Genomic DNA, 8,497 nt, shown 5'->3' with positions numbered 1-8,497 from the left:
GTAAAGCCTGTGTGAAAGTCAGGCAAAACTTTCTCATTCTTCAGAGGCTGGGAGAACAAACACTGCAAGAATTAAGCACTGTCCTGTGCCTCACCACCTTCCCATTAAAGCACAGGGTTTGATCCTTTTGGGGCTGCTTTCTGTAGGATCAATGCAGACCAGCACCTCCATTTAAAAAGACAGCAGAAAATCCTACCAAACAAGACACAGGAGTGCATATGCTGCTTCCTCTGGAGGGAATGAGAAAGCAAACAACATATGCTAGATATTAGTCATACTGCTTACCACACTGATGTCAGGCAGTGGGCTGGTGAGCACAGGAGAAGAACGTACATGAATAGACCTGAAGGGCTAGATGTCTGTCCCAGTTTTCTCTTGAGATGATGGAGTGGTTATCTTTCACTGGCTCATTTATTTTTACCTTATTTCTCGGAATGCCCAGTTTGGGGAAGAGGATAATAAATGCCATCATTTGATATGTTTCTTGTGACATGTACAACCCTTTTCTGGGTACTTCACAAGAATCTAGTGGTCAGAAAGGGTTTATAATTCTGGTCACTGTATATCTGGGCTGAGTGGAACTAGTAAGCAAGACGCAAAATATTCCTTATAAGGCTCTGGAAAAAAAATACTCAGTTTTACTGGGAGTTTCTTTGTCTATCCAGTTTGGAACACAGTTAATGCCCATGGATCAGGAAAAAAATGAACTATGTACAGAGAAATGTTTAGAAATTATTTTTTTTTTTATCTTTCTGGAGCTCAGATTATCCATAATTTTTCTTGACTTTTTTATTTTTTTGATGTTTTATACTTACTCATGGCAACTCACTCAGCCTTTGTTCCATTATAGATAACATGTTCACCTCCCTGACACAAAACTTCCCTCACACATCTGAATCTCACTTTAATTGTTAAAGATTTCTCTGTAACACCGCAGCATCCTAGTTGATGCAATGCACAGTCTGTCATTTTGTCTTCTCCTCACTCTACCACACTTGTTAGACACATCTCACCCCACACTTCCAACCCTCCTGACTCCCCTGCCATCAAGAACCAAATCACAACAGATTCCTTAGGCAGAGATAATTCCCCTATAAATTGCTGAGCCCATGGACACTGGTCTTTCAGCTCAGCCCATGGAAGGAAAACCTTGAGCTTTGCCTTCTATCTTTACAAGAACAAAAGATGGGCACACCAGCCTGGACCACTGGCACATCTCTCGCTGTGCTCAGTAGTGGGAAGAACACCATATAGAGGGGATTGAGAAATCTGACCAAAGGATCCTTTTGCTTCTTGCTTTTTGTGGCTCAGGAGATTCCAAAGCCTTGAGCAGCATCCTTGTGATTACCTCTTCTGATCTGAATTTTCTTTGCCATGGGTAGGCTGTTCCAACAATTTGCTGACTTAGTTAACAGTTACTTCATTCAGCCCCTAGCTGAACAGGTAACAGTGTAATCATAGTTCCATGAAGTCTTATCTTGAATTTGAAGAAGGAACCATGTTGTTATGGACTTCTACCACCACTTAAGAGAAGCAGAAGTGAGAAGAGTCTGAAACATGACAGAAAGAATAGATGCACTCTTTAGATGCCTTTGATTTCCTCCACAGGATGGGTTCTTCCTAAAAGTGCTAATGAAATCAACATAACTAGATCAGAGATCCGTGAGATTTGGAAACCATATGAAAAACAAGAAGGTTCTGTTAAGGGTAGAATACAGTGAGAGACGTTTTGAATGGAGAAGGCATTCAGCCCATTCATGAGATGCAATCTTAATGTGTCTTCTACAGGTTGTGCTGAGAATTATATAAAGGCTGCTTACAATATGCTGTAGAAGGACGGTCACAACAAAATTTCTCTGTAAGACAGTAATTTAATAATATACTCTCTGAGATGTTTTCTATCTGCTTATATATGATGATTAAGTTTTCTTTGAAAGAAATTGTATTTGCTGTGAAATGTTAGATGGATAGAATCATTGCTGGATATTATATTTTAATAATAATAGCCAAGCATCAGCCTTTTGCTGCTATTGCTAGGAAGACAAAACAGCTCTTGCTAGACATTGAATAGTAGTAGTATGTGAGCTTCTACAAATGACAGACCAAAGACTTCAGAATTTTGTGTGTGCACTGATGCATGTAACTGGTCCATATACATAATTTAACTGTAACTTTGGCATGTACCACCACTGCATCTATCTGTCATAGTTTCCTACTTAACATATCTTGTTCTAAAAAATTTGGGTCATAAATGTATTTCAAACCCATCTTTTCTCTTGCTTGTTTTAACACCAAATAATTAAATTTCTTCTTATTCTTTAAAGTGGTAGTAGGATAAAATGGGGTCAGGCTAGTGACCTTTCTCACTGGCCATTCACACTGATACTGTGCAGAATCACACAGCTTTCTTATCTGTCACATCTACCATTAGAAAGAGACTTGCCAAGGTGGAAAGATGAAAGCCTGTTTTTGCAAGCTAGACTTTAGGGGCAGGTTCAGGCCTGAAAACATATTTTGCAGTCACCCTATCCACGTATTTTCTCCAGATTCTGATAGAAGACGTATAAAGGAATGACAAAAGCATATACATGGTTTTCAGCTCCTGATATTTCAGACAGGAATATTCTGTGATGACAAAATATAAGGTACCAATCAACCTTTGGTGCTTATAGATTCTTTGTTCCTGCTGTGAGCTCTTCTGCTGATATTTTGGGCCTTTCTGACTGTTGGCTCTAAGAAAGAAGCTTTCTCTGAATGAAGACTTGATAGTACAGATCACACGGAGAATTAGAAGAGCTTTTGTATCGCCTGGCTGTAGTTCATGCTTTACCAGGAAAAAAAGGCCCTTAATGTAATTGCCAATCATTTGAATAAGAAGGTGACATATTTGCAATTTTTATTCTGGCAATTGAAGACACAAAGTTCCAAAATCCATCACTACCAGAAGGAAAAGCTGACATACATCTGAATGAAAGATGGTTGCAGACTACTTTCCCTGACTCAGCCCACTCCATCCAGGACTGGGATGGAGTATCAGAGGCACTGTTTCTCTCTGAGGCTTTTCACCAGGCAGAAGTGTGAGTTAACAGATGGAAACGGGAAAGGAAGTTGTTTTGGCATTTTTTTTCCCCCAGGGAAATCCTTGTGACAGTCATATTTAGCCTGAAGGTGTAAACTCATGTTTTCACTTGTATTGACTTATGTGATTCTATGCTACAGAAATGGGACGGTTCGAAAAAGGATGGTTGTCTAAAATAACTTTCTGGATCATAGCAAGGTATTTATACCACCCGATTTCGGGCACTGAAATAGTCGGTTATTAAAAGAAGACCACATAGGGCTGTCATGCATTTTGTTTAATAAGTAAATGAAGCGTCATGAAAAAAAAGTGAAGGTAAAAGGCTTGTGCTTGCAATAACTCTATCTAACTCCTTATGCTTTTGTGTGCTTGTTGCCTCAGGTTGAAAAAACTTTATGAAAGGAATTCTGTCTTCCTCCAAGTGGTGAAGTATTCCTCCACCAGATGGTGAAGTATTACAAACCACTAAAATAGTCCTCTGCAGTGCTATTAAGACAAAGCAGTTGTCTCTACACATTCATAGGCAAAAAGAAAATAAAGAAGGGAGATTTGTGAGAGGAGTGTGGGCTTGGTTCCTCTGTCACTGTCACTGAAACATACCTATAGATATAAATCAAATAAACGAACTAATTAAGGGAAGAACAAAGAATAATTTTCTAAAAGGAAGATACACAATGATCAGCCTCAAGAAAATGAGCTTCAAGCCATGCTGCTTCAGCTGGTGTTAATGGATATAGAACTCCTGAAACCTCCAGACTTCCAGGAGTACCTGCTAGCTGTGTGTAGTCTTTTGCCACACTGCTACCCTTAGGATGATGGTAAGGATTTAGCACACAAAAGGACACAGCTAGTTGCATGCCTGCACTGTAGGGTTCGTGGTTAACGATTCTACTCTAGCACACTACACTGTCCTGAGACCAATATCTGAGGAATTCAAGAGATCCATGGAAAAAATATGACTGTCTACTTGTTTCAGGAGGCTGCCATACACCCCCTATCACCAGTAAGTACTGTAAACATGACTGTGGTATGTCTCTTGCTTTCCTAGTGGCAACATTGGATGAATATTTCCAGAGGGTAGGACACTCAATACTAGAAAATAGGGAGAAGGGACCAAAGAGCAAAAATGGTCAGGAAGGATAGTGTGATCTACAGGAGGGTAAGAGAAAAAACCATTGGGCAAGAATAGGAAGGGTCTGTAACATCAGAATTGGGCATTGATGTGACTGCTATAAAAGGATGCTGCACCCTGCTCTGTTCAGCAGAGCGCCAAGGCATTGGGAAAATTGGAGGGAGTTCAGGAAAGCTCCACATGAATGAATAAAAGACTGGAAGCCAGTGGATCAGAGTGTGATTCAGAAGGTCAGTTTATTATTGAGGAAAAGGCTAAGGGGTGTCTTAGTCAAAAATCCTTAAGTACCCAGTTGTGAAATAAACCTTTGATGATAGAGGTCTTCTTCTGTTGAGCAAACAATGCGTTACCAGGATCTAATGGCAAGAAACTGATGCCAGATAAACTCAGAGTAGAAACATGTCACAGATTTTCAACAATGGGCATAGTTTCAGTGGGAGCAATATCTGAGCGATTGTAGAGGGTTATCCATCATGGGTAGTTTTGAAATCAAGACTAGTGTTGTACATCTTGTTTTTATGGGACTATTTTCATTCAGTTATGAGCTACACTGATGTTGAACCACCAATGACACCTCCAGTATGATGTCGTCTGTTGTTCCATGTTTACATAGGCCCACTTGAGATGTGAAGAAAGTATTAATGTGTGAGGCAAGTTTTTAAAAAAATCACAGTTCATCTAAGAGCATCTTCTGCGAAGAGAAAAGCAGCTGTGCCTTAGAACATCACATCACACCACAAATCCCAGAAGAAAAAACATGTCTGTACTTTACCAGGTGAACTGCCTTAGTGTGAAGTCTCAACACCTCAGTAATGGAGATTCAGAAAGAAAATATCAGCTCAAGCTCAGGACAGACCTGGATGAAAGAAAGAAAAAGAAATCACTGCAAATGTAACAGAGTGTTGTTCAGTGATGTAGCAAACAAAAGGTGAAGTGCGAGCCCAATTGGCAGGTGAAGTTGAGCAAAAGAGCAAATACTTTCCTAAATGGTGGAGGATATCTTGCTGAGAGCAGATAACGACTCAGATAGATATTCTCCTTCTCCATCAAACTCTGCTAATTTGCAATGGAAAATCCAGGAAAATAATACTCGCTTTGTGCCTATGTCAATTTCATCTGATAATTGGCTCTTGTGACTGCAGAAGCAGAGCTGATTTCTGTGCAGGTAGTTCCACTGCAAGTATACGTTTATTTCTAATAGATTTATTTTTTTTTTAATAATCACAGGAGGTGCGAGAAACTTCAAAACCTTCTGAAGTGCCTGACACCAGATTGCATATTGTGTATTTGCGATAAACTGCTGCCTCCTAGAGGTGACAATGTTTTTCTTAAGTTTCTGTTGAGAGATCACAACTTTTTGCAGCTCCAATGACGTAAAGGATATTTTGCAGAGAAAAGCATTGGGATTTCGTACTTTTTGTTAAAAATATATCTCTTGTTATGTTAAGGCTGCAAGGCCAGGAAATTCAAGAATTATTGTTGCCTTAGTTCTATCCACTTCCATGTCAGCCTTGTCTTTAAACCTTTAAGTATAGGATAACAACATTTTATTTCCAAATGAACTGTGAATAGTTTGATAAGACGCTTAACAAAAGGTTAGGTGTGAGCCCAATTGGGCTGATAATGAATCAGGGTTATAAACTGAAAGAAGCTGGGTTTTATGTGTGTCCCTCTCCCTCCAGTGAAGGAGTAGATAAAGAAAACTATGATTCCAGATTACTGGCTGATATTACAGTTTAAGCAGCTGGAAATAAACATAATCATTACATGGTTTTTTTTTTTCTAATTTAGTGTACATTCATCTGGGCACCCTGTGGACTGACTTACACAAGAGCTGAATATTCATTTCTGCGGCAAAATTCCATGGGAGTCGTGCTGGAACATATGCAGCACTGTGCAACATTCTGAAGAAAATAACCTACAGCAGGTATTTAGGAGGTACCATTGTGTGAGAAAGCCCAAGAAGGCAAGCAGTCCTTATGAATTTGCAGCAGAGCTTGGAGGCTGTGTCTTCCACCTTGCTGTGTTCCTCGTCCCACTGCCTCTCAGACTGCGGATACCACTGTCACTGCGGAAGAAACTTGCACAGAAAGATAGGGAAGACTCATAAAAAAGGCTGCTGTGCTTTTCACTGAAGTTCAAGAATCAAACTAGCAACATAGTGGCAAAAGCAGCATCTGCTTTTGTGTGAGTTAATTGCATTTTTGGAGCAGGTGGCCTTTCCCTTAAGTGTTATATGCAGCTCTTGCCTTTCCAATCTAAAATAGGATGTCACCAAACAAAGAAAAATCATAGATGAATTATAAAGGATGACTGAAGGTGGCAAACAGGTTCTGTGAACTACAGCTCCTCAGCCATGAGAAGAGATAGTGTAAAGGGAGAAGAAAGAGGTCTTTAAAATCCTGCAAGTACAGGGGAAACTGGCTAGGGATCAACTTGCCAAATCCAGTATAAGGACTACATGGAGGATTCAAGCAGGACTCAACATCAAAACAAACAAGGGGGAAGTATCCTATATGTTTACCCTGTTCTGAGGTGCTTTTCTAGGCAGCCACTCTTGGCCCATACCAGACAGAGGACACAAAGGACACAGGCCTGTGGTCTAATCCTGGGTGGCTATTCTAGTAAACATCACATGCCATACAAATTGTATTTCCTACATCTTTTAGGTAAACTCCTGAGAATCAGTGTAGTTTTTTGGAAATGTTATTTTGAGTCACTCATGTAAAGTAACAGTTTGGCAGCAGCTGCTGGTCTCTTATTGTTTACTTCCATGTTTTCTTTGAGTCTCAGTCAAAGTTTTCATGTATTCCCTCCCTCTGTAAGAGCAGTACAGATAGGAAGCCACAGTAAACAGACTGGAGACTGACCTGCTCTGTTTAGTTACTCACTGTGTTTATTGGGGTCTTTTGCTGGGTACCCCAATCAGTAGAAGCTGCAAGTACCTCAGCAGTGGTAGTTCTTAGTGCCTAATGATGAATGATTTTTACTCCTTTTAATATCAAGAACACTTCAGGAACCTTTTTTCCTTAAGATGACATTTCTTGATCTTGTATCTTTTTCCTTGACATAGAGAGAGAGAACAAAGAGATAAGAAACTGGAGATAAGAAATATTCACAGTTGCTTGTTCTGAACTTGAGAAATTATATTCTGTTCATATTCACCTCTAGCTATTCCTTGTGACCCACAAGATTCTGTCTGGCTTTGGAATATTTTCTGTTACACTGATATATGAATTTTAGCCGGCATTCTGATAAAATGAGTTGGCACATACGACCATGTAGCCAGACATTCCAGTCAAGAGAAAAACACTCTCTACAAAAACAGCCTTTTCAGAAAATAGCCTTCAGCTCTCGGGATAGATACCTTCCACTGAGTTTACTGACACTGAGTTAACTGCAGAAAGTGGTATGGGTCCATGCTTACGGTATCCCCACTCCTCTACTGTTGTGATCTGCCTGACCTCAATGCCTTCATTTGAAATAGCTGAGACTGGGAATTGGTTTTGTTGTCTGCAGAAATATTTGCTATGTTTAGCTTTTCAGATTGAGATCACAGTGAGAACTGACCTCACGCTGGTCAAATTTGACAGGTAATTACTACTCAGAATCAATGTTGTCCAGTGCAAAATAGAGCAATATGTCTTTCACACTTTACACTACTGCTAGCACCTTTATTGACAGTTTTGCAGTCAGGCCTAATCCAAATGATCTTGAGATAGCCACCACCTCCAGGATTTAGGCACTTCTGTAGTGGAAAGCACAGGGGCATTGACTGTATCTGCCCCAGAGGGCTACACTTGCTTTGTACACAACTTTCAATCTCCCAAGTAGTTGAGGCAGAACCTTCCCCTAACATAAGACTTAGATTACCCTCTCATGTGTGCTCCTTTCAATAGCTCTAGGGAATTGTTTTCTTCGTTTTCATAACTGCCCAAATTACACTTCAAAGGACTGTCCTCTCCCCAGTGGGCTCCATGACTTAAAGTCCTGTGTCCTCACCTGTTTCCTAGACACTCTCAAAGCTCCAGAATAAATTGTCTTCTAGCTGCAAAACTGCAAAGGGGGTCAGAGGCTCTTCCCTGGTAAAGTAGAAGGAAACCTAACACAGTTAAAGTGAGGAGTAAAACCCTTAGTGCAAATTCCCTTACTTGACTCAGTTGTTTCTACTCTGGTTTTCACAGTCTCTACATCACTGCTGTGCTTACACTGACCAGCTCACTCTTCTGTCCTCTTCTTCCTGGATACATTTGTGACTTTTGAAACTCAGTTATATCTTTCCTCTG

The sequence above is a fragment of the Corapipo altera genome, unplaced genomic scaffold (assembly GCF_003945725.1).
Source record: "Corapipo altera isolate COAL_440 unplaced genomic scaffold, ASM394572v1 23b, whole genome shotgun sequence".
NCBI classification, from domain to species: domain Eukaryota; kingdom Metazoa; phylum Chordata; class Aves; order Passeriformes; family Pipridae; genus Corapipo; species Corapipo altera.
This window is presented reverse-complemented; position numbering follows the sequence as displayed.